This window comes from Physeter macrocephalus, chromosome 11 (assembly GCF_002837175.3).
Source record: "Physeter macrocephalus isolate SW-GA chromosome 11, ASM283717v5, whole genome shotgun sequence".
Taxonomy (NCBI): Eukaryota; Metazoa; Chordata; class Mammalia; order Artiodactyla; family Physeteridae; genus Physeter; species Physeter macrocephalus.
The window spans coordinates 35,257,155-35,283,167 of NC_041224.1; the positions used below are offsets into that span (position 1 = coordinate 35,257,155).

The following is a 26,013-nucleotide window of genomic DNA, read 5'->3' on the forward strand; positions in this document are numbered from 1 at the left end:
GTGTTTCCTGCCTAGAGAAGTTCCTGTAGCATTTGTTGTAAAGCTGGTTTGGTGGTGCTGAATTCTCTTAACTTTTGCTTGTCTGTAAAGGTTTTAATTTCTCTGTCGAATCTGAATGAGATCCTTGCTGGGTAGAGTAATCTTGGTTGTAGCTTTTTCCCTTTCATCACTATTCCCTTTACCATGTTAGGGAAGTTTTCAACTGTAATCTCTACAAATATTTTCTCAGTCCCTTTCTCTTCTTCTTCTGGCACCCCTATAATTTGAATGTTGGTGTGTTTAATGTTGTCGCAGAGGTCTCTGAGCTTGTCCTCAATTCTTTTCATTCTTTTTTTCTTTATTCTGCTCTGCGGTAGTTATTTCCACTATTTTATCTTCCAGGTCACTTATCCGTTCTTCTGCCTCAGTTATTCTGCCATTGATTCCTTCCAGAGAATTTTTAATTTCATTTATGGTGTTGTTCATCATTGTTTGTTTGCTCTTTAGTTCTTCTGCGTCTTTGTTAAACGTTTCTTGTATTTTCTCCATTTTATTTCCAAGATTTTGGATCATCTTTACGATGATTACTCTGATTTCGTTTTCAGGTAGACTGCCTATTTCCTCTTCATTTGTTTGGTCTGGTGGGTTTTTACCTTGCTCCTTCATCTGCTTCATATTTCTCTGTCTTCTCATTTTGTTTAACTTACTGTGTTTGGGGTATCCTTTTTGTAGGCTGCATGTTCATAGTTCTATTGTTTTTGGTGTCTGCCTCCAGTGGGTGAGGTTGGTTCGGTGGCTTGTGTAGGCTTCCTGGTGGAGGGGACTGGTGCCTGTGTTCTCGTGGGTGGGGCTGGATCTTGTCTTTCTGGTGGGCAGGGCCACGTCCGGTGGTTTGTTTTGCGGTGTCTGGGAACTTAGTATGATTTTAGGCAGCCTCTCTTCTAATGGGTGGGGTTGTGTTCCTTTCTTGCTAGTTGTTTGGCATGGGACGTCCAGCATTGGAGCTTGCTGGCCGTTGGGTGGAGCTGGGTCTTAGCGTTGAGATGGAGATCTCTGGGATAGCTCTCGCCAATTGACATTACGTGGGGCCAGGAGGTCTCTGGTCGTCCAGTGTCCTGAACTCGGCTCTCCCACCTCAGAGGCTCAGCCCTGGCACCAGGCCAGAGCACCAAGACCCTGTCAGCCACACAGCCCAGAAGAAAAGGGAGGAAAAAAAAGAAAGAAAAAAAATAATAAATAAAAAAAATTTTAATTATTAAAATAAAAAAATTAAAAAATAATAATAAAAAAGAGAACAACCAAACCAATAAACAAATCCACGAATGATAACAAGCGTTAAAAACTAATCTAAGGTAAACATAAAAATCAGGAACAAATCAGTTGCAGACAGCAAACCCTAAGTCTACAGTTGCTCCCAAAGTCCACCGCCTCAATTTCGGGAGGATTCGTTGTCTATTCAGGTATTTCACAGATGCAGGTTACATCAAGTTGATTGTGGGAGTTTAATCCGCTGCTCCTGAGGCTGCTGGGAGAGATTTCCCTTTCTCTTCTTTGTTTGCACAGCTCCTGGGGTTCAGCTTTGGTTTTGGCCCCACCTCTGTGTGTAGGTGACCTCAGGCATCTGTTCCCACCCAGACTGGAGGGGGTTAAAGCAGCGGCTGATTGGGGGCTCTGGCTCATTCAGGCCAGGGGGAGGGAAGGATATGTTAGTTATAATTGGAATGCGGGGGGGAGCCTGTGGCGGCAGAGGCCGGCATGGCGTTGCAAGAGCCTGAGGCGCGCTGTGTGTTCTCCTGGGGAAGTTGTCCCTGGATCACGGGACCCTGGCATTGGTGGGCTGCACAGGCTCCCCAGGGGGAGTGTGGATAGTGACCTGTGTTTGTACTTCGGATTCTTGGTGGCTGCAGCAGCAGCGTTAGCATTTCATTCCCGTCTCTGGTGTCCAAGATGATAGCCGTGGCTAGCGCCCGTCTCTGGAGCTCGTTTAGGTGGTGCTCTGCTTTCTGTGGGCAGACGGGGAAGGAATCTTCTCTCCTCTTGCACCCCGAAACAGTGGTCTCTTGCCTCTTAGGCAGGTCCAGACGTTTTCCCGGACTCCTTCCCTGCTAGCTGTGGTGCACTAGTCCCTTCAGGCTGTGTTCATGCAGCCAACCCCAGTCCTCTCCCTGGAGTCTGATCTCCGAAGCGGGAGCCTCAGCTCCCAGCCCCCGCCCCGGTGGGTGAGCAGACAAGCCTTTCAGGCTGGTGAGTGCTGGTCGGCACTGATCCTCTGTGCGGGAATCTCTCCGCTTTGCTCTCTGCACCCCTGTTGCTGCGCTCTCCTTCGTGGCTCTGAAGCTTCCTCCCACCCCGTCTCCACCAGTGAATGGGCTTCCTAGCGTGTGGAAACTTTTCCTCCCTCGCAGCTTCCTCCCAGAGGTGCAGGTCCTGTCCCTATTCTTTTGTCTCTGTTTTTTGTTTTTTCTTTTGCCTTATCCAGGTACGTGGGGATTTTCTCGCCTTTTTGGGAAATCTGCGCTCTTCTGCCAGCGTTCAGTAGGTGTTCTGTAGGAGTTGTTCCACATGTAGATGTATTTCTGATGTATTTGTGGGGAGGGAGGTGATCTCCACGTCTTACTCCTCCGCCATCTTGAAGGTCCCGCAGAAAGCTATTTTGACTTGAGTAGCAAATAACCGAGGAACGTAATCAGTCCTCCTCACGCTACGCTTGATATCTAACACCTTTTAAGCCTCTGTGACACTACCTTTCTAATTGCAGGAGCAGTTTCACCATGGCATAAAATGCCATCCACATTAGCAAGTCAGGCATTGCTTGGCCTGGCAGATACGCCAGCCTTGGCCACAGGGGCTCCTCAAGGTGAGAACCTGTCAGGTGGCAGTGTTTGTAGAGTGTGGCAGTTCTAAAGTGTAACTCTTGTCTTGGAAGACTAACTGGTTAGTGCAGCCCAACCTGCCGGCCTTGCACTGGTAATGAAGAAGTTTCTCGTTAGCAAAAAATTGTAGCTGATTTTTCTCTCCCCAGCAAGGAGAACTTATCCACTTAAAATAATAGCCATAAAACCCCTGAAAGATATAACTTAAGAGGTGAAGTGCCATGCCTGAGGCTTCATGACTAGTTAATGAATAAATAACTGAAGCATCCAGTTGTGGCCTCTGGTGCTCCTCTCACCGTCCACATGTCCCCTTTTCATCAGTGTTTGTCTTCCTTCTGTCTCTTTTCCTGGAATTTCCCTTCTGGAGTAGGTAGTCGGCTACTTTATACCTAAGCACAAGTGTAAAACACAATAAAATAGGCCTTTGGTGTTGAGAAACAGCTTTTGTGTCTTTTAAGGACAAAAAACAAAAATAAAGCAAACAGGAGCCACATGAGCGACAAGCTTGCTGATCTCTTTGCAGTGACTCGACTTGTGGAGATAACTAGGTACTAGTAGGGCTTCATCTTCTCCCCTAATGACTACCCCGTCTCCTAGGATAAAAACTTTCTCAGGTGCTGTAATTGGAACCAAAAATAAACAGAAATGAGGAGTTTTAATGAAGCAGCATTACGTTTAGACACCTGCTCCGTGAATGCTCAGCAGGCCCGGGGTGTGCCGTTGAGAGAGGGGAGTCAGGCCGCCTGTGAAACAGGCAGCGGCATGAGTGGAGAAGAGCTCCTGGCCTGTAGAAATACACATTTGTGGGTTGAATTGGTGGGCCTGGCTCCCATGGAGCTTAGGACCCAGTCTGCCTGGAAGGTTTGAGGGCCATGCATCTCATTCCCTCCCAGTCTTTGCTAAGGTGTGTATGACATGTATGAAAGTTTGCACCCCGGGAGCTGTCGCGGTGTTTTCGCTTCTGTTTCCAGAGTTTTAAGTAGGCTTTCTGTTCATTTGAACAGGAGGACAGCTGAGCACAGCCTGTGCGTGAGGGGATCCAAACCAGCAGTGAAGTCGTTTCCCAGCTGCCCTGAGTGGGACAGTGTCAGTATAGTGGGGCTTACCAAGCTCCTGAGGTGTCCACGTCGCCTTACCTCTCTGGGTCTGTGAGCTGGGAGTGGGGTTGATGCATGTGCTCATGGACAGGAGGGGACTCTACAGGGCTGAGGCTGGGTGTAAGCTGGGTACGTGGAACGGGGACCGGCAGAGAGCTAGCCTGCACCCCGCAGGGGGCCCCGTGACACGTTACCAGTATCCACCTCCCAGTTCAGATGGTGTGCAGTAAATGCACAGTGTGTATCCCCAGCAAAAAGCTGAGTGTCACCTGAACCCCCAGTATAATCCACAGTGGATTGTGTGTGAAAGAAAATTAATGTGAACAGTGGATTCCCCCCCCCCTTTTTATTGTGGTGAAACATATATAACCTAAAATTTACTGTCTTAACGATTTTTAAGTGTCGAGTTCACTGGTATTAAAAACATTCACATTGTTGTGCAACTAACACTACCATCCATCCCCTTAGCTCATTTCCTCTTGTAAAACTGAAACTCTGTCCATTAAACACTAACTCCCCATTCCTCCTTCCCTCTGACCCCTGGAAACCAGGATTTTTACTCTCTGTCTTTATGCAATAACTACAGATATTTTCATCTCTAAAAGTGTTGTAAACCTAATTTTATTAAAATTGATTTTGAATTAAACCCCAAGGCTTTTTAATTTTTTAGTGGGTAGGGTGGGACTATGATGGACAAGTACAGATATTAGACTCCAGCTGTCATATGTTGGTCCTGGGCATTGCGCGGAGGCACAGTTGAAGGAAGGAAGCAGTCACTTCACGGCGGTGTAAGTATAAACACCGGGATTACGTATGTAGCGTAAAAACAGTTGCACAGCCTCCATCCCTGCAACCTGCTTTCTAAGTAGAAACAAGACTGCTTAGGGTTGATGCGACGGGTCGGGGCTGCTGGTTCACCTCCTTTCCTAAAAGAAGACTGGTGCACAGTGTGTGTTCTCTCTGTACTCGATGACTCAAACCCCATTTGATCCTAGTTCAGGTGAAGTCTTTCTCTTGCATACTTTTGTACGCTCTGCAGTCCGCTCTCTGTCCTTCTCCTTTCCTTCTGTTTGTAAGTTCAGTGAAGACAGTTGTTGGTGGCAGGTGAGGAGAATCAGAGCCCAGGCCTCAGAAACGAGGGTGTGGAGCAGGGGTGGTCTCCCCCTGGCCACAGCAGGTGACGTGAGTGCAGCTGTGCCCTGGCAGCAGCTCACCCGCAGCTTCTTGGGAATGCACATTCCTGGACCCAGCCCTGACGGGTCAGGGTGTGGGTTCATCCAGACAAGTCATGTCAACCTTGAGCCTGGATCCCTCATCTAAATGCCTGACATCAGGTAGTTGTGAGGATTAAATATGTAAACAGCTCAGCTTGTAGTAGGTGCTAAAAGTTCCTTCTTTTTTTTTTTTTTTTTACTTACAAAGCATTTTCACTGTCTATCCTGCTGTTATTTACCGCTCGTAGGTAGGCAGGATAGGTGTCCATTCTCATTTACAGGTGAAGATGCTTCTGAAGGCTCATAAGCAGCCACGGTCCCCTTCACAATGGTCAGTCTCCTTCTGTCAGCTCATCTTCTTTTATTTGGAAAGACTTCTCCCTGTTTGTATTCCTCTTCCTGTTCAGTGATTAGTAGCTCAACCATAGTCCACCAGAATGCGCTTGTCTTCGTTCTGTTGTAGGTTGAATCAGCCTTTGTATTCCCCAAGGTATTTTGTCTCCTTTTGTAAAGATTTCCATCAAAAAGTGCATTCTCAATCGCTTTTTTTTTTTTTTTTTTGCGGTACGCGGGCCTCTCACTGTCGTGGCCTCTCCCGTTGCGGAGCACAGGCTCCGGACGCACAGGCTCAGCGGCCATGGCTCACGGGCCTAGCCACTCCGCGGCATGTGGGATCTTCCCGGACCGGGGCACGAACCCGTGTCCCCTGCATCGGCAGGCGGGCTCTCAACCACTGCGCCACCACCAGGGAAGCCCTCTCAATCGCTTTTGATACACATGTTTGTGATGTGGAGATTGTCGAAGTCAGACTCTATTTCAATTTGAGACTTTAGGAGCTTTAGAAATTCTGAAATGTAATATGAAAATATGACAAAACTCGTTCAAATGGGTGTTTTAAATTTGGTATGAAATGACTTATCACTGAAATATTACTCTGGTTTTAAGGACCGTGGCTCATTAAGAATGCTTTTCTGTATTTTAGACTTGGTTGTCTTTCATGAGGATATTCCATCCAAATTACAGATATATGAAATATTTTCAATATACATTAGTGCAGAGTGACCTTATTCACAATATCCTGGATTCATCCTTGACTTTCTGACTTTGGAAGTGCAACTCTGTCTTAAGCTCTATGTGTACACCGTCCAGATTGCTTTGAACACATCTGTACACAACCCTCTACTCCTGAGTAGAGGAAAATAGACAATACTATGCTTTAAAACGTTGAAGGTCCCTAAAGCAGTTTTTTCCTAATCAGTGTTTCCATTAAAATAAACTCACTAGTGCTTGAATTAATTAGCTTCTAGTAATGTTGAATGTCAGGTTAGCAAGTTGTACAATTTCTAAGTAAAAGTGATCATTTAAAATAGAAATTCAGAGTGACAGTGTGTCCTTTATTTTAAAAATAAATGCTGGCACTTCAGAGAACCTTGTTTGCTAGGACTTAATTTTAATCTCCATATAGAATTGGAGGATAATAATCTGCTTCAGAGACCTCTTTTGTCAGTGAGATTAGTGTGACTGTCAGATTTGAAAGTTTACTTTTTTATGGTTTATTTCCTGTGTTATACATTTTTAAAAATTTATACTTCTGATTGGAGATATGTCTATTACAGTGATTTTAGTTATGACCATGAGGGTAATTAAAAGATTTTCCTATCTCCTCATACTTGACTTTTCAACTATTCTTTAAAATCTGAGCAGGGAATGTCTTGAATTGTCTCCTTCCACATTCTTGGTTTTACACAGCACATTTCAGTTTTTGGAAACTGAAGTTTGTCTACAGCCATTTCTGGAAACACTTGGTTGCTCAGTATAGCACCAAATGGGTCCCAGGAGGATCTGCGCTCCAGCCTCCCTGGGGTAGTAAAGGCTCCTCCTTCAGGAGTCTCAGCATGGAAATTAAGTCCTGGGGCTGGGGGTGGGGGTGTCGCACTTCTGGGTGAGACCCAGGAGAGCAGAGGAGAGGAGACGTGGCCAGCCCCAGGCCACACCCTAGCTGACTGACACTGACCACATGGTCAGTGCTTGTCCTCAAGCTCCTGCGGGATCCCGTTGGCCCTACTCCTCAGATTCCTGAAATTGTTAGGCTTCCCTGAGCTGGAATTTTTAGGTCCGGACTCAGAAGTCGTGGTGTGTGCTCTCAGGTTCCTTACATAAGGTACAAAAAAACACTGCAACCATGCAAACAATTCGAAGCAATTACTGTTTTCTCATTCAAGGCATTGCCCTTTAGTTTCTTTTTTGTTAAACGTATTTATTTTATTTATTTATTTATGGCTGCATTGGGTGTTTGTTGCTGGGCGCGGGCTTTCTCTAGTTGTGGTGAGCCGGGGCTACTCTTCGTTGCGGTGCGCGGGCTTCTCACTGTGGTGGCTTCTCTTGTTGCAGAGCACGGGCTCTAGGCGCATGGGCTTCAGGAGTTGTGGCTCGTGGGCTCTGGAGTGCAGGCTCAGTAGTTGTGGCTCATGGGCTTAGTTGCTCCACGGCGTGTGGGATCTTCCCGGACCAGGGTTCGAACCCGTGTCCCCTGCATTGGCAGGTGGATTCTTAACCACTGTGCCACCAGGGAAGCCCGCCCTTTCATTTCTTCATTGAAAGCCTTTGGCAGTGAAAGTTGTTTACCCCATTTGGTGGGGTTTTGAGTTTCAGGTTACTTACTTGGCTGGTAACCAAGGGAGCTCCCATCCTGGGACATGGTCTCCTGCTCCTTGCTCAGACTTTGGGAGGTACTTTGCTTGGCGTGTGATTTGAGGGGTTTCCCAGTGTGATGTGTGCCTCCTGCCCCGAGTCTGCAAGCCCTTCTGCCTTTTGTTCCCTTCAGTAGAACGTTGTTATATGTTGAAAATCAAGAAAACTAGAGAAGCAGGGTCAGAAGAGGCCTGGGGAGGGAGGTCAACAACAGTAGGAAGTGGTGAAAATTGAGGTGAACTGGGAAGTCCATATTCTGTGTAATTAAAAACATAGCATCAAGGGAAGGAGAAGGCAAACTACAGGTGGGAGAGAATATTTGCAAAAGATGCCTGACAAAGGGCTGTTATCCAAAATACACAATGAACTCTTTAAACTCAGTAAGAAAACAAACAATCCAAATAAAAAATGGACAGGAGATCTGAAAAGACACCTCACCAAAGAAGATACAGATGGCAAATATGCTTATGAAAAGATGCTCCACATCGTGTGTCATCAGGAAAATGCAAATTAAATCAATGAGATATCACTACACACCTATTAGCATGGCCAAAATCTGGAACACTGACAACACCAATGCTGGTAAGGGTGTGGAGCAACCAGAACTCTCAGTCACTGCTGGTAGGAATGCAGAATGGTACAGCCAGTTTGGTGGTTTCTTACAAAACTAAACGTACTCTTACCATATGATCCAGCAACCACGTTCCTTGGTATTTACCCAAAGGAGTTGAAAACTTATGTCCACAAAAAAACCTTGCACACGGATGCTCACAGCAGCTTTATTCATAATTGTCAAAAAGTTTTGTCCTTCAGTAGGTGAATAAACTGTGGTCCATCCAGACAGTAGAATATTATTCAGCTAAAAAAAGAGCTATCAAGCCATGAAGAGACATGGAGGAACCCTAAATGCGCAGAATGTCCAAGACCAAGAGTGAACCCTAATGTCAACTGTGGACTCTGGGTGATGATGATGTGTCCCTGTAAGTTCAGCAGTTCTAACAAATGTCCCATCTGGTGGGGGATCTTGATAGTGGAGGATGTTGATGGTGGGGCAGTCTGTGCATGTATGGGGGCAGGGGATACATGGGGAATCTCTGTACCTTCCTCTCGATTTTCCTGTGAACCTAAAACTCTCTAAAAATAAAGCTAATTTAAAAGAAAAAAAAAGATAATAGTAAAGGCTGTGTGAGGGAAGTGGCCTGTGGTGTTGTGTGTCCAGGATTTCCCTGTTAATATACATATAGCCAAATTACTCAAACGTAACTGTGACACTAGCTAATTCACTGAGAAGTTAATCACAGAATCAGTGATTAACTCCAGAACTGGCAGGATGCAGAGATCACCTTGCTCAGACTTCTCATCTTACGGGTAGTGACTCCAGCATTGTGACCGGGAATGCATCCAGAGTAGCACAGATGGAATTAGACCTGGGATGGTTTTGCTCAGGGTTTGCAGGGTTATGTTTTTAACCTGTTTTTCTTTAGTTTAATGAGCTGATCCATTCTTTGGCACCAGAAGCAGCACAGCTGCTTCATAGAGCTGTCTTTGACATAGAGAGTCAGAAACCAAAGGCTGTTATGTACAGTCTTGCCCCTAAAGCAGAATCATGATAAAGAATCCTCATGTTCAGCATCTTTGCTTAAATGTGAGATTGTGGGACTCATGAGTGCAGTGTCACCACTGGTACACTAATTAGGTTTGTCTGTAGGTAAGTAAACCTCACTTTGCGCTGCCTGGAGTCAGACTCAGTGGCTTTAAAGAGCCAGTGCTTTAACTTTACACTTACGTAGATGTTTATTCACCTGTAGTTGTGAAAATCAAGGAATTTGGGCTCAAAAATTTGTGAAAATGCTGAAGTTCGAACGTTTATGTATTAGTACATAAACACAGTGCATGTGTAGAAATCTTTAGAGCTCCACGATTTAAACACTTTTCTTGATTTTGTAATATTCAGGTGTAGCATTCTCAATTAACAGGTGTCAGAAGGCTTAAATTTTGAGGGGTATCTAAATTCACTGAATTTAAAGCTTTTCACTTAAAACGTTATCACAACTAAATGTAGCCAACAGTTTATGCCCTATGGATATTTACTGATTAAATGACATATATCAGACAACGCACTTTATTTTTTTTTAAATTTTATTTATTTATTTTATTGATGTATATTTGATTTACAATGCTGTGCCAATCTCTGCTGTACGGCAAAGTGACTCAGTTATACACATTCTTTTTTTATATTCTTTTCCTGGCTTATCACAGGATGCTGAAGATAGTTTCCTGTGCTATACAGTAGGACCTTGTTGTTTATTCATTCTAAATGTAATAGTTTGCATCTACCAACCTCAAACTCCCAGTTCATCCCTCTCCCCCCTCACCCTTAACAACCACAAGTGTGTTCTCTATGTCTGTGAGTCTGTTTCTGTTTTGTACGTAGGTTCATTTGTGCCATATTTAGATTCCACATATAAGTAATACTTTATGGTATTTGTCTTTAAAAATACGGAACGCTTCACGAATTTGAGTGTCATCCTTGAGGGGCCACACTAATCTCTGTATCGTTCCAGTTTTAGTATATGTGCTGCTGAAGTGAGCACTCACTTTAATACACAGATGTAGGCAGTATATTAACAAACCTTGGAAGTACAGTCAGTGCTTAAGATCTTTTATGTTTTCAGATCATCTATATTATCTGAAAAGGCAAAATTTTAAAAAGCTAAAAGGTTTTGTAATTTTCCAGTTTTCTACTTATTTGCGCAGAAGTGAAAGTTCTGTGGCTAATAGTTGATGACAGCAGAACAGAAAGATAACAAAGTTTTGGGGTGTTGATAGCCCCAGGCTTTGAGCATGGAGGGAGGGTGCCAGGAAATGTGCAGGGCCAAGTGGTGGAGAGCAGAGAAAATGATGTGATGGACATCAGGAAGGCCCATGGGCCTCATAGTCCAGTTAGGTTGAAAGAATTCATGTATTTCCCGGAGAGAGACACTGTCTCTTCCCATAGATACCCAAATTGTTTATAGTTGGGATATGCATCTTTATGTAAGCGTTCTTACTCAGAAAGCCGCTGTGGATATGGAAATACTTCTTTTGAGTAATGCCGAAGTCATTTAAAATTCATTTCTGACTTTCTTTTTTCTTCCCCATCCTAAATTAATCTCTAATATGTCTCTGCATATACATACACGTCTTTAAAATATATAATGCACATTATGGCTGGTTTAAGCTCTGTATTACCATTACTTAAAAATTACATTTGATGTTTCACTTTTGCTTCTGATAATTTTTTCAGTATGTCCCTGTTTTAAATTTCACAGTGGAATTTCCAGCATCACCCCAGTTAGTGATGCTCCCTGATCTATATAAAAACTGTCCACTATCTTAGCTTATTAATTAGCAATCTTGGTTCAAAATCGTTGGATCTACTGAAATTTGACACAGCCTTCTAAATTTTGTTGCATGACTTTTTTGTTTTAGTACTATTCATTAATTCAGATATTTTTCAGGGTGTAAGTAAAGTGAATTGTACCAGGAAGCGGTGAGCATGTCCTTGGTTATTCATGAGCTTGCATTGTGGGGAAAAGCATCGTTTTTCTCTGAGTTAAGCTTCATGTTTTCTCTGTTACCGCCAAGACTAGATCAAGGTTTTTGTGGAAGAAGCAGCTGTTTAAAGTACCTTGTCACCCTCAGCATTTGCACATCTGTATGTCGGTTTCCCTGGTGTCAGCATCGACCCCTTCCCTCTGCAGCATCAGAAGCAGGAGCATGACTTCTAACCACATGGTGCATTTGTAACTGGATGCACACGGGGAAGGAGTGTTACAGACAGTAAGAGACTGTGTCTGTCCTCCCCGTACTCAACTCACAGTCTTGTTGGTGGGAGGGTTAGATTTCAGCCCAGTGTTGATGATGAAGGTGATGGATTGGGCCCTGAGAGAGGCTGTGCCACCATCCTGCCTAAATGGCACCTCCTCTGGGACCTGTGGTGGGAATGTGGTCACAGCAGCTTATCTGTCTGTCACGTCTTCCCGCAGGAATGGAGGCCCCGCTGGACGAATTGGTGACTGAGTGAGTGGGTTTGTGAGCCTGGAAAGTTCAGAAGTGGGACAGGCTTATGCTTTGCCTACTTATTGGCTTCGGTCCAGCCTGGGCTCTTGCTCCAGTTGGCCTCCCATGCACGGCCTTGTCCACAGTGTGCTCCCTGTGGCCACCGCACAATAGCAGTCCGGGAACATCATCCTCTGTGGGCCCCCTCAGAACCCAGGGACAGCAGTGGGGAGGCTGAGTGCCAGCCTGAGGACCGGCCCAGATGCTATGGCCAGGAGAACGTCAGGCGCTGGTTAGCTCAGGCCTGGGCTACTTGAGCCAACCACCATGGCAGGGGCTGCAGGGGGAGGATGGATATCAAAGAAAAATCGGCCTGTTGTCAGCAAACAGAAGTGGGTACTGGATGGGCAGCTTGAAAAGTTCATGCTAGTTCCATATGCAGAACCCAGGCTTGCAGATCTGACGTAGGAATTCCCATACTGTTGAAGTGGGTTAAATAGTGAAGTGGTCTTTAGACATGCTTGGAGCGGGTTAATGTAAAACAATCCTTCTCACTTCCTCCTAACAGTAAAACTGTTTACTTAGAGAGTCAGAGGAGATGAGGAATGGACTGCTGGGATTGTTGTCCGAGGGGAAGAGACCTGTTATTGCACCGTGCAGGAACTTTCGTCACACCAGCTCTGGGGGCCTCTCCTGCCTCCCCTGTCCCATGAGGCAGTGACAGTTGCCCCATTGGTACATTCCCAACTTACTGGACGTTTAGGTTTAGTTTTCCACCAAACTCAGTTCTCGAGGCGACAGAGCTTCTTGTGGACAGAGGAAGTGCCATGAAATCAGTGCTGCAGACCCGCATGCTCGTTTAGGAGCAGAGGGCTGTGCTGCTACGAGTCTGCACTGGCTTTAGTGTCGAAGGGAAAGTGCTGCCTGGATAGAACAGTGTTAGTTCCTTAGTCACTTCTCCCGTCTCAGCTGGGCAGCGTTCTTGGGCACTCGGAGCTGGAGCTGATTGGAGAACCATCGTTTCCTGCTCAATTAGGGCCCTGAGCCTGTCCCAGTGCTGCAGCCCATTATAAGACCACACATGGTTCCGAGGGGGAGCCTAATTCCGGAGCCGGTGCTTCTCCTAAGTTAGAGGGGAAGGTGGATATTAATGTTTCCTTTATCCGTAAAATTCCCTCAAACCCCACCCACCTGGCCAGCCATGCTCAGTGAAGCTCTGGCAGTCTCTCTGTGTTGTTTGAAGTGTGAACTTCACGTGGAAGTGGAAGAATAGGTGTAGGATTTCACTGACATATATTTCTTTCCAATAGAATTGCACTGAAGAGGCTCCCAGATTTCCTCTGACTCTTAAATGGCACCTAAGTGTTGCCTGACCCTCTCTGGCTTGCTGCTGATATCAACAAGTGACATTTTATAGCAGCACAAATGGGTGCCTTGAGATAAATTCAGTGTAACATAGGCGTGTTTGTAAAAGAAAGGGACCATCTCTCTGCTACTGACACGTTTGCTTGGAGTATTGATTTTGTTCCAACTCTGATGGAAAATGATGAACGGCGTCCAGTCTGATCTTTCAAAAATTCATTAGAAGTCGTTCACAGTTTGCTTTTTGTCTGCTTGTTTTTTTCCTCTCATGATCTGAGTATAATGAGGAATTCCTTTTGTCATCATCACCAACAAGAAACTCATATTGTACAAGTCCTTGGGCGCTGTGGTGAGAGCAGATGCCAGTGCCCTGTCCTCAGGGAGCTCTCAGACCAGGTGTGACAAGTGTGGGCAGGTTCGTGTGGTGGGAGGAAGCTTCAGGGGAGAAAAAATCCACAGATCTGTGACTCCTCTCAACCCCTCTTCCTTTTGTTTGTTTTTCATTCACCGTCTCTGAAATGGGGATGCACTTTACAATGGAAGGAGCAGCCTAGTTTAATTAGCATATTTTTACCTTGATGGTAGGTAATGTAATTTGCCTTGGATTAGATTTGATGAATACAGTAGGTACTCAGAGAGGGAGGGGGAGGTGTTCCAGGGAAAGAGAATGGGCTTGGCAAGGTGGGGACTTGTGCGCCGTAGGGATAGGGGTGGGAAGGGGCTTTAGCGCCAAGCTGCAGCGTGGAGGCCGCGTGGACTGGGTGGGGCGGCAGAGTCCAGCATTAGAATGTTTCCATGGAGTCAGGCATCCACAGGTGTTCATCCCACCAGACCTGAGTTTCTGCATTCCTTTCTTAAAACCCACAAGGTGAGGAAAAAGCTCTGGCACGGGTGAGTTGTTATATCCAACAGCCATCTCTGGAAAGAGTCTAGACAGCTCTTTCAAGTTGGTGATGGCCTTGGACCTGGGAGTTGGGTCCCTGTTGAGCCTTGTGTCCCTGCGTGGGCACCAGGCAGAGTGGGACGGATGAAGGATTCTGGGCTCAGTGCAGATCACCTGCAAAGCAAGCTTGTCAGGAAAGGCTTGATGCCACATCACCCTGCAGTACCCTCAGGGGGTCCTGTGTGAGTCTAGGCTGACTCCATGTCATCCTCAGACTTCTGTAATGTGGGGGTTAAGTGTGGTTTTGTATTATGCATAGGGTGATGACTTGTACACCTGCTTACTCAAGGACCCATGGTGCTCGCTGCTGGGGGTCATTCCAGGAAAGGTTGTTTCCGTGCACCAGTGGATATACTTCCCATCGACCTCAAGTAGTCAGTGGCCCAGGGTTCCTTTTTTTGTATAAGTTGCCAAGAAAACCCCTAAAGCCATAGTTGCTGCCTCTTGGAGGAACTGCCCTTCTCTGGTGTGTCTGTTGCTTCTGCTGCTTCTGTTTCTCTTATCTTGAGATACTGAGTTAGTATAGTATCATTCATATTAACTTCAAATCTGAATTTGCTTCTGATTTTTAAAGAACAGGTACATCGATAAGCTTGTGTTGCTGTTTAACTGGAAAGCCAGGGTGCGCTGATGTATCTGGCAGGATGTGACAAGCAGAGTGACCAAGAATTCACGTCCTATTTCTTGGGTTGGCTTTTCCCAATCTACAGGTGTGGGGTGAGGGTGACAGCCCGCTTGCCACCTGATACTCTGTGCTCCTTGAAGAGGAAGGACTTTGAGCCGAAGCATGGTTAGTAATGTGTGCCGATTCTAAGTAGAGACAAGGGACAGCTACTGAGTGATTCATCTGGCACTTTCACACACAGGAAATAGTCCGATGTTTAAAAATTCCTCCATGTGTGGTTGTCACTAAAATGGGCAAAATAATGTGTATTCACTGATTTCCAAAGAAAGAGGGTCTATAGGAAGGTTATTAAACTTGGAAGACTTTCTCTAACCCCTCTTATGTTTGTGGTCGAATCCTGACATCACCAGTGGGGCTGGGGAACCCCCCCCTCACCGTCACCCTCACGTACCTTCTCACACTGTTGTTCCATAACAGTGGCGAGTAGGGCGTGGGGTGGGTGGGAAGCTCCACCAGCATTTAGGATAAACACCCCGTTTCCTGTGGACCTTATGAGTACAAGCTATTCCACTGGGTGAGGGATTCCCTACAATGTATCCCCCCAACCCAAATCAAAGGAATCTAGTTTTGAGCATAAACAGGTTCTTAATGTCGTAGCTTTTACAGCTGAACCCTACTGTGGGGCCATTAGTTTTGTCTTAGTCCACCATTAGCAGATCCAGGAGCTTGTGTTGATGGTGAATGTTTACCATTGTGTGTAAAGAAGGGAGTGAACCTTTATGTATATACTGAAATCAGATGAGAAACGATTGCTGTGCGATCCCTGCAGGGGTGCTTACAGCTTTTTTGAGGGCTAAATTCTTATTTTTAGATATCCTGACATCTTTTAAAGCTGCCTTCACATACTAAAAATCAGCATAAGTATGAAAATCAGTCTTGGAGTAGAAAGGAATATACTTCAACTGATTAATAACTATGCATATGTTAAAAATATCAGCTAAAAATTACTCGAAGTGTTAACCATGAATGGATACAAAATGCAAGCTGGAAGAGTTATTCTTTCAGTATCAAAATTTTAAAAGGTTTTTGTGACACTTTTAACTATGGACAAATCACTATTAAAACTCAGCTGCATTTATAACATTTTAAATAACTATTTTACATTATTTGTTAACTTTTTCTGAGGCATTTTGCATAGTTATGTAATTAATGTTTATCTCTTTGCCAGAATTCTGTTCATTTTTTTTTTAGATCAGAAACCTAAAATGAAATGTTTCCTTTCCATTAAATTGTTATTGAACTATGTAACTATCAATTTGTGAATGTGAGAACAAGATTATCTTGTCTCTTTTGGGATAATTCTCGCTTAATAGTGATAATGCTAAATGTTAAAATTACAGAACAGCTTATTTCTTTGGAAATTAGTATGTGCATGCTTGCCAGGTGAGAAATGTTGAAAATGTGGACATGAAGAAATTAAATTGCATTCATTTTGTATAGAAAGAAGACATTAAAAACCCCTTTTGCCGTTTGCCACCACTGTGTTTGCTTAGGTACAGAAATGAGGTCGCTGTAGGCACTTAGAATCTTATCTTTCACTTCCACAATACTAAGCAAGCATAGTCTCCTAATTCCAATACTCAGACTCCTGATTATCAGATCCAGGGGAATAGATGATAGTATACGTGAGCGTTGGCATTCGATATGTGGGAGTCCTAACCACACACAGGCTGCTGGAGTGGGAGCCACCGGGCCACCAGGGCCTGGAATGTGCGTGGTTGGGAGCAATGAAGACAAGAAAAGAAAATGCTGGCGGGAAAGCAGTAGCAGTGCCCATGAGAGTTGGAGTCTGGGACCCTTAAGAATGAGGGGGAAGCAGACACCTCTGGGCTAATCCCTGGAGCCTCTCCCTGGAAGAAGCCATGGTCTGGAAGGACCGGGATAGCTGCTCCGGGTGGTCTGAGCTCAGCCCTCCCAGCTTGAGAACTCTCTTGGCAACAGCTGCCCCGGAGGCAGGCTGTGAAGATTCAGTGGACAGAGATAGAAAGATGCTGAGAACAGGGCTGATGCTCTCACGACCGTTGGGTGCCAGCAAGTGGGAAACACTTGACCAGCTCGGCTTCCTGAACTGAGCTGCAGGTCTGCTGCTTAAACACTCCAAGCACATCAATGGAAACTCAGATTTTGTGCGTAGCAGTGGTGAGGGGGACACTCCCTCCTGGTCGGAATGTCTGAGTAGAATAAAGCGTAAGGAAACGGTGTAGTTTGTCAGTGTGAGCAGGTGTCCATGGTGGGATCGAATAGACATCCCTCAGAGCCAGTGAGATAAGTGGGACCTTTTCTAACTCTGATGTGGCTGACATTCATGCTGTTCCTGCCCATATATGGACAAGAGGAGGTGTCACTGGGAGCTGGTTCATTTTCCTGTTTTCTGATTGGAAATTCATGGTTTAAGTTCAGCTGGCATCAGAGAGTCTTTATATCGTTGAGCTTGGAAGCTTTTCAAACACTCAACTGTATGAGCAGGGATCGTCTGCATCCTGTAGCCTCCACAATGGGTAGCCGGGGTGTGAAGTCCTGTCTTCACCATTAGTGTTTGCAAATGCCTGTCTCTTTGCATAAAAGTTTGTTTTTCTTGAAGGTTCCAGCTAGATCCTTTTACTTAATGAAATACTTAAAACTGTCATGAAAACGAATCTGCCAGCCACCATGAGTGAACGTGGGTGGGTTTTGTTTGTTTTCCTGTGGTGAATATTTTACTAGTGTAAATACTTGCATGAATGCTGAACACTGGGGATGGTGTCATCTTTCTGCTCATTCCCTCTTGGTTATAGTTAATGACTTCCACTTGGAGGGTGTCTCAGGCACAGTGAAGGGTGAGGATTACGGGCCACACTGAAGAGTAACCGTTGGTTCAAACCCTGCACAGGTGTCTGTTGCTTTTTTTTTGCGGTACGCGGGCCTCTCACTGTTGTGGCCTCTCCCGTTGCGGAGCACAGGCTCCGGACGCGCAGGCTCAGCGGCCATGGCTCACGGGCCCAGCTGCTCCGCAGCATGTGGGATCTTCCCGGACCGGGACACGAGCCCATGTCCCCTGCATTGGCAGGCGGACTCTCAACCACTGCGCCACCAGGGAAGCCCTGTCTGTTGCTTTTGAGTAAAATTAAGTGGAGATTTCCATTCTCAAGGGAAACATACACAAACACACAAGAGAAATAACTTTAAAAAACAAACCTTTTAGTTTATGTGAGGTCCAGCAAATTTAGCTTGCACAGTTTAACCTTTTTTTCCTAGAAGCCACTATTAATTCGGTGGCTTTTTTTCTAGAAGTCATTAATTCAGTAGCATAAGTTAAATATATTTCTTTTGCCTGAAACTAATCACAGATTCTAAAACCAGTGACTAAAAATGGAATGTTAATTTAGGTATAGTGCCCCTGAAGGAAAATACCCAATATTGGGTACATGTATTTAGAAAGTGTAGGACTCTTAAAAGTCACGTGCTTTTGACATACACCTTGTTTACTAGTTTTGACCTACATTTGTAAGAACACATATCTTACGTTGTTTGGATAGAACTGCAGATATGTGGCTCATGTATGTATAAATATTCAGTGTTTTTCTTCCTTTACTTAATCAAAGAAGACATCAACACTCTTCTATATCAGTATTAATAGTAGAGAGCCATTTTTTCCCTCAAAATTAGAAGTCAGTTTTCAGGAAACCCTTATAATCTTTGTGAATTTGGTTTACCTTAATAATATGCCTCTAGGACAAAAACAAAAACAGAAACAAACCAAAACCACATATATTTGTGGGCTGCATTTAAAAATTTTCAATACCACATGCCTTAGGAAGGTAAACATTTACGAACAGAAAATGTAAAAGGACCCATTAAGGGCAGTTGGTGAGAAAGCACTGGGGTAAAAAAGCAGTCACTGGGTTACCCTGATGTGTCCAACACTTCAGTGCATGTTGTAAGTGGCTGACTGTACCCTGATTGCAGGGCCTATGGGAAGCCCAGGAATAATGGTCAGGAATGTCCCTGCTCCTTACCAGGTAGGCAGGACAGACAACAGTCTCAAAGTGGGTGGAAATTTGAGTTTAAGTGCCAAGGACTCCAAACAGTGTAGGCATGGAAGAGTTACTGCAGATGAGTGAACACTGTTGTACATCCTTAACACTGGGCTTGCACACTGAGTTAAGTGTCATTTCACTTTCACCTGTGCTTTTCTACCCTGGTCCTTGGCTTGTCTGACTTGCTTTGCTGTCCAAGCTAGTTTGCAACGTGAGCACATTTTCACATTGTCTTTGCATATTGATTTAAGCTTTGATTACTCATTATTTTTTCTTATTTCAAATGCAAGAGGGTTTTTTTTTCTTATCCTGTGATTGTATGGAGCATATTTTGGAATATGCATACTTTGTAAAGATTACTTCTAAATACACACGTACTCGAAAATCCAGCAGAGATTGTGGGTTCCAAAAATAAAGCAGAGATCTTTGTTTACAGTGCCTTCCACTTTTAATGACACATCAGTGGGTAGAGGATTGTATACATTATGCTTCATTATTTACCTTTTGAATAGATGTATTATTAATAATTGCCATGTGATCAAAGTTGGGCAAAATGTTTAGAAAACATAATGTTTCCATAAGTTAGAAGTTTGTACTGTCATGGTTATTATTATTTAATATTAGGTAGTGGACTCATCAAAACTTTATCACACACATTATATGCCAAGATTGTCTAGATGTTTTCTTCCCAGTAGTTCAGGGTAATTTTGACCTTGAAAGTGATTTTGTGCACAGGAAGCCTCAGAGTGTTTGCTGGGGGAATTCCTGTAGCTCATTGGTCTCACAAAAAGAAGTAACCATTATACAAACTTACTCAAAATAACTAGCCTACTACACATGTCTTCTAGTATGTTTTTTGCCCTCCTGCCCCCCACCCCCCCCAAATCCTTTAACTGCAGGCCTTTTCAGGACAGAGCCATTATTTTAGAAAGCAGGATTTTTAAGTTTATATGTACAAATATTTAAAAATATATATTTATACGTATAATTATATAATATTTATATATGTTATATATATTTATATATGTATAATTTGAAGATAAAATGATATAAAAATCCTAGAATATTCTGCATCTTGCAAAACTATAAGAGGGAGATAATATTCAGTCATTTTTATCTTTCAAATAAAATCTTTGTCTCCATTTTATTCCCATTACTTGCCCAGATGGGGCAGTTTGTTTAAGGAAGTCACTGGACTCATTAATTTAGGCACCACTTTATGTACATTGTTAAACATGGTTTAAAAGTGAGAATGTAACTGTTATTTAATCTTTCATTCAGCAGTTGTTTAGTGATTGGGGTTGTGTCTGTTTCTGGCACATAGTAGTATCTGTTGGATGAGTGAATGGGAAAATAAAGTCAGGGTCACTTCCATGGTGTTTGGGAATGTTGAGTAGGAATGAGTATGAAGCTTATTTAATAAGGACAAGTGAAAGCTGTATTTTGTAGCCATTTCAGAGGTGATTCAGTCTTGGACAGTAGCAGTGTGCTCTTCAGATCGTGGATTTCCAGAAGGTCAGAGTGCCCCTTTCATGCAGTGTTCTATCCCGTCTGAGAGAAGAAACAGAGGGCTGTGGTGGCCTCTTATTTCAAAGAGGAAAACTAGGCTTACATCACCGTGCCTGTGACAGGCGGTCTCCTGGCCAGCATCTTGGGCTTCCTGAAGCTGCCCGGGGCCCTACTGGTGGGAAATGCAGGACAGCTGCAGGGAGCAAAATGTGAGCCTACCTCTGACCCTGACCGCTGGCTGACCCAGGGCAGGGGGTGGTTTTTGAGGGAAGTGAGTACATCTACCAGGGTGCTCCTAGTGTGTGGATTTGCACAGAGGACCTGACCTGGCCCAAATCCCTGTAAACATTTATAGGTGGTCTGTGCTTGCTGAGGGGGTCGCCAGTTTTATTTTCTGGGTCTAAACTTACTCTCTGTGGTGGCCCAGGAACCTTTCTGAGCAGGAGCTGACCAGTTTAGAGTTGGGGTCCATCCACCCGCCTCCAACCATGGTGGTCTTGGGTCCCTAAGCTAGCACTTGGGTCATTATGAAGTTCCAGGGATTAGTGTGTCGATTCTGTAGGGTAACAACAGTTTGATGAATGACGACTAGAAGTCCCATGTGTTTTTTGGAAAAGCCCAACAGTTCAAAAAGGGACACAGATGATAGATGTGGCCGCCTTGGTTCCTGGGGCCAGTGCTGGCAACCAGTCTGCAGGTGCACATCTACCAGTCTTGCTGTCGAGGGGATCAGGTGGTGTCATTTCCACTGAACAAGCTATTCTCAGTCCATTCAAAGTAATCAAGAAGGTTGAGGAGGGTCTGCCTGCTTAGGGGAGAAAATTATTTAGACTAAGTTTTTCAGAATTGGTTCCTTCCACGAAAACAGGAAGTCATTCTTCATACGGTCAACAGTTCTTTGTAAACTAGAATAACATTGGTAAGAAATGTCAGTTTGCAAATAAATCATACAGTACAGAGAAACTTATACATAAGCATTTACAGAGTTTTGAAATTTTTTATTAATTATTAGCCAGTAGGATTCAACATATTCTCATAGGTTCCTTACCTCAGAGGCACAGTGGAAGTTTTCTTGGGCTTCGGCTGTCCCTGGGGTAGAGTGTGAGTTAGCACTGAGGTGCTTTGTATGCTGATGGAAGATTAAATACTCAAGGGAAGATACAGGGGAAGGTGAGCAGATTTCCTCCTTGAAGAATTTTATTTAGCTGAGAAGAAATGGGTAGAAATTGAATTTCAGGTAAATAAAATGTAAGTCAAACAGTCACTGATGGACAGAAAGTGCATTCCTAACAAGCCCACTAAAGAAAGCTGCCTGGGGACCAGCAGAAGCAAGGATGACAGTGTCTGGACTGCTCATCTGCAGCAGATGCTGAGCCTGGCCCCATTCTGAGTCCTGGTGGAGTGGGAGTTGGCCGGGACTGGGAGAGAGGAGCACGCGAGGCTTGTGTAGCCCAGGTGGCTGACTGTCAGAGACATCACGTTCCCCCAGAGTCGCCTGCGCACAGCCAGCGAGGTTCAGGGGAAATGCTCCAAGCACTTTCCTTCAGTTGGTTATCCTATGTTCAGACCAAGAATGCTTTCTTGGACACAGCACTTTGTAGATGTCTTATTCCTTTCTTTGCCCTTAGTGAAGCAAGAAGTGATCACAGGCCAGAAGAGTAATGGGGACAAGATGGTTGTCGCCACAGAGAAGATTGCTAGGAAATAAGTCAGCTGCATAGCGGAATGTTGCAAAAACTGAAGTGTTTTTAAAACTCTTCACAGAGTTTTAAACTTCACAGAGTTTAAAACTCTTCACAGTTTTAAAACTTCCCTATCACAGCCTATTCCAAAATAACTAATTTTGTGGCACTTATGTTTTGAGATTCCACCTCCCAATGTATGATAGCTGCCTCAAGAAATTTCACTTCTGCCTCCCTCCATGTTCCCTGTATTCTGTAGCCCACGTCCTGGGGGACTGTCACAGTGAAGCGCCTGTCTTACCATTGTGCTCTTTAGATGAATGTTGAGCATCTGGCTTCCACAAATCAGGTTAGTCCAGATCTTTGTAACTGATGTGCATCGTGGGATTGATCTTTACTGGATCACGTGTAAGTTTGTAGAGGATAAGCTTTTGGCAGAAGACAGAGTAGTCAGCTAATTGCAGAACCAAACAGGTGTTACAAGTTGAGGTGAAGGTTCTTCCCCTCCTCCTTACCATCGGTGAGGATTCATTCTGAAGTTGGTAAAAAGAAAAGTAACTGCTACGGTGGAACAACCAGAAACTACTGGAGGAGGTAAAGTGTGTGTACTTTCTCCCTGCCTGCTAATTTTTTAAAAATCTGCAATATACACTTTAGCATCTTTTATATTTTTCTTCAGTGATTCATTTACTTGAAAAACAGAAGGCTTCCCACACAGACCAATATTCAAAATCTGTTAACAGTTTGTGGGGGTGGGGAAGGAATCACAGGGTTGGGCTTTTCTGTTTTTTTTTTTTTTTTTTTTTTTCTCATTTACTTCCACTTAAGCACTTAAGCTCATTGTGCCAGAAATGATTTTTTAAATTTAACTGTGGAGAAAATGAGTGTGTGTGTACTTAAATATTTCCTCACAAGAGAAGGGGCTCGTTGGGGTTCATCCAGCTGCTGCGATGGGTTGATGTTTTCCTGCGTTTGGTCCATGCAAGTTCCTGTGACATGTAATTTACATAAATGCTCTGTAAATCTTGTGTTAAAAGGGCCTTGTTCCTGCTCAAAAAAAGCACAGTTTTTGCCTTGGTTCTGCCTCTAAACAAAAGAGCTGTCTGATTTTTGAGAGGGGCCCTTCCTCTGCCCCCTACACATGGAATCTCCAGCGGGGTGGTCCTCACGGCTTGAGGCTCCAAGTGGTGGATGTATTCGCTTTGTGCCCTATCCAGTGATGATGGGATGGAGGATGTTCTTATTGATGAGGAGTTTACAGTGTGAAAGGGGAACATGGTTGCCTGAAGCCAGGAAGCTAGTGCGCAGAACCTGGACCTTGTTTACCTGTGATGCGCTCACCTGGTGTGACGTGGCATCCTGGGACTGCGGGGCTCCCAGTGGGGGCAGTGAGACCCCACGGGTGGGCACAAGGAGAAGAGTGGGCTTCTGAGTAAGTGGAGGACTTGGTGCTCTGGGTTGAGGGTCTGCCTGGGATGCTGGGTGAGAAAAGCAGCCCCTCCCCAAATGTCGGGAGAGCACAAGCACCCTTCAGTGTGGGCTGGATGCCCTAGTTACCAACCTACCGCTTCACATTCAAAGAGAAATTTTAAACCATGCTTTGCTCCTAAACTGTGTTTTTAGGCTTAATTAAAATTACCTGATTTCCATAAGCCCTGTTTTCTTGTCTCAGGATCCTGTGGTGAATCCCCTGCTGTATTTCACGTTGAACTCCTGGGTTCTTGCACGTTTTCTCTCGCACACGCTGCAGCTGCTTGTCATGTTGCGCTTTGCCCAGTCTCCACAGAACCAAACCCCTGCTCCCCTCTGTCCCTTCTCGCGTGCGCATTCCTGTCCTCCCTTACATCTCTCTGCCTCTCCGTAGTCTCACCTCTAAGAGGGGAGCCGTCTGGGTCTGCTCTGCACCCCTGCTTTCACTGCAGGGCTCTTGAGACTTTGTAGATCCGAGTCTGGCTCCTCATTGTACAGATGGGAAAACTGAGGGCTGGGGAGGTTGTGCTCCTAGCCGACTTACAGCCGGGTAAGTGACCCCCTGGGAGCCAGTCCCAGCTTCCCGAATCCAGGTCTGTGCCTTCTCTACACACAGGGTTATGGCTGCTTGTGCTGTGGTTTTTCTTACTGTCAGGTCACGTGTGGTCAGGGCTGGGCCCTCCCTTCTTCGTTCATCCTGGCTGATGGCTCAGAGGATGTCATCCGAAATGGTCAAAAGGGGGTGAGCCAGGCACATACACTCTAGAATTGACCTGGAGTTGGACTGTTTTCTTCGGGAACCTAAGGATAGAGGTTCCATATGGAAATGTGCGTTATCAAAGGATCAGGATGATGAAAATCACAAAATGCTGGTGAAAGAAATCAGAGTTAAATACCTTGTTCATGGATCAGATGATGCAATGTGTGAAGATGTCAATTCTTCCTAATTTGATCTGTAGACTTAAGAGAACTCCTATCAAGTTCTCAGCTTTGTGGTAGACATAACAAACTTCCTAAAATTTATGTGGAAAGGGAAGGGCCCTCGAATAACCAAAACAGCTTTGACAAAGGAGAATAAAGTAGGAGAAATCATTCTTCCCCATGCTAAGGCTTCCTGTGTAGCCACAGTTGTCAAGAGTGTGGGTTAGACCCCCAGTGCAGTAGAATGGGGTGGGGAACTCAGACCTACACAAAATGCCCAATTAATTTTTGACCAAGGAGCAAAACCAATTCAATGGCGGAGGGATGACCTGTTCCATAAATCATGTTGGAGGAATTGGACATCCATAGACCAAAAAAAAAAAAAAATCTAGACCTGAATCCCACACCTTATACAAAAATTAACTTAAGGATCATAGATCTCAGTGTAAAATGTAAAACTACAAAACATCTAGCAAAATAGAGAAGTCTTCAAGTCTGAGGATGAGGCAAAGAGTTCTTAGATTGAAACTAAAAGCACAGTCCCTAAAATGAAAAATGGATAGATTGGACTTCATCAAGATGAAAACTTCTGCTCTGTGGAAGACTCTGTAAGAGGAAGAAAAGATGCTGGAACTGGGGGTGCCCCTGTGTTTGTGGACCTGCACTCACCCTTCCTGACTCTGACAAGTGTCAAAGTTAAGTGCTAACATCCAGACCTTACTGGCTAGAGTTAAGATTTCAACATAGTGCATATTTAAAATATATATTTTTCTTTCTGGTCATGCCATTAACTAAGTGTTTTGAGGAACTTTATGGTTATTCCCATAAACGTAAAAATCCCAATCATGTTGAGAATTTTTTTCCATCATCCTGAGTATTTGAATAAGCGTTGGTGATTTTATAATCCGAGAGAAGGGTTTATATTTATCCTGATTACCTTACTTAAAATATCCTTATAGAACTCAAATTTCTAAATTTTACATTGGAAATATGGCATAAACTTGAGAAAAATGAAAGAGCGATAAATCCAGTAGTAAGATAGTAACGAAGGAAAGAAAACACAATAATTGGGAAGTGATGTGACATCTCGAGATGTGGGCCCAGGCTCTGGAAGGACGTGAAGGTGCTGCTGATGGGTTTGCGCGCCGTCCCGGAGCAGCCTTCGCCAGGCTCCAAGGACAAGGCCCCGCAGTCTCACCACCCTCCTAGTGGCAGGTCAGTGGGTGGGGAGCAGGTGGGCGCTGGGGACTGAGATCCAGAGCTGCGAGCCGCTGTGTGGTCGACACAGGGAGAGCTGATGGCACCCCAGGTCCGGTTACCGTGGCGGGGATAAAAGAGAAGCGCGTGGATGCCTAAGAGGTTGGGATTTCAGGTTTCCTCAGGATTTCTGATACCTCTGTCATCTGCTGCCTTCGGCCTCACTCCCCTGGAGCCATCCTGCTCTTCACATGTACTGCTGGCTGGCACACCCAGCATGGAATTCTTCCCGCCTAACTCGGAGCAGGAGCTGCGCCTGGGAGCCTGGTAGTG

At 44.7% G+C, this 26,013-nt stretch overlaps 1 protein-coding gene and 1 pseudogene across 4 annotated transcripts in view; one reads left to right on the plus strand and one right to left on the minus strand.

Annotated features, from left to right (window-relative positions):
- The window catches only part of DIP2C (disco interacting protein 2 homolog C), a 340,053-nt gene that overhangs the window by 148,461 nt on the left and 165,579 nt on the right, over positions 1-26,013 (plus strand). The window lies entirely within an intron of this gene.
- Positions 10,348-10,448, minus strand: LOC112066487 (uncharacterized; annotated as a pseudogene).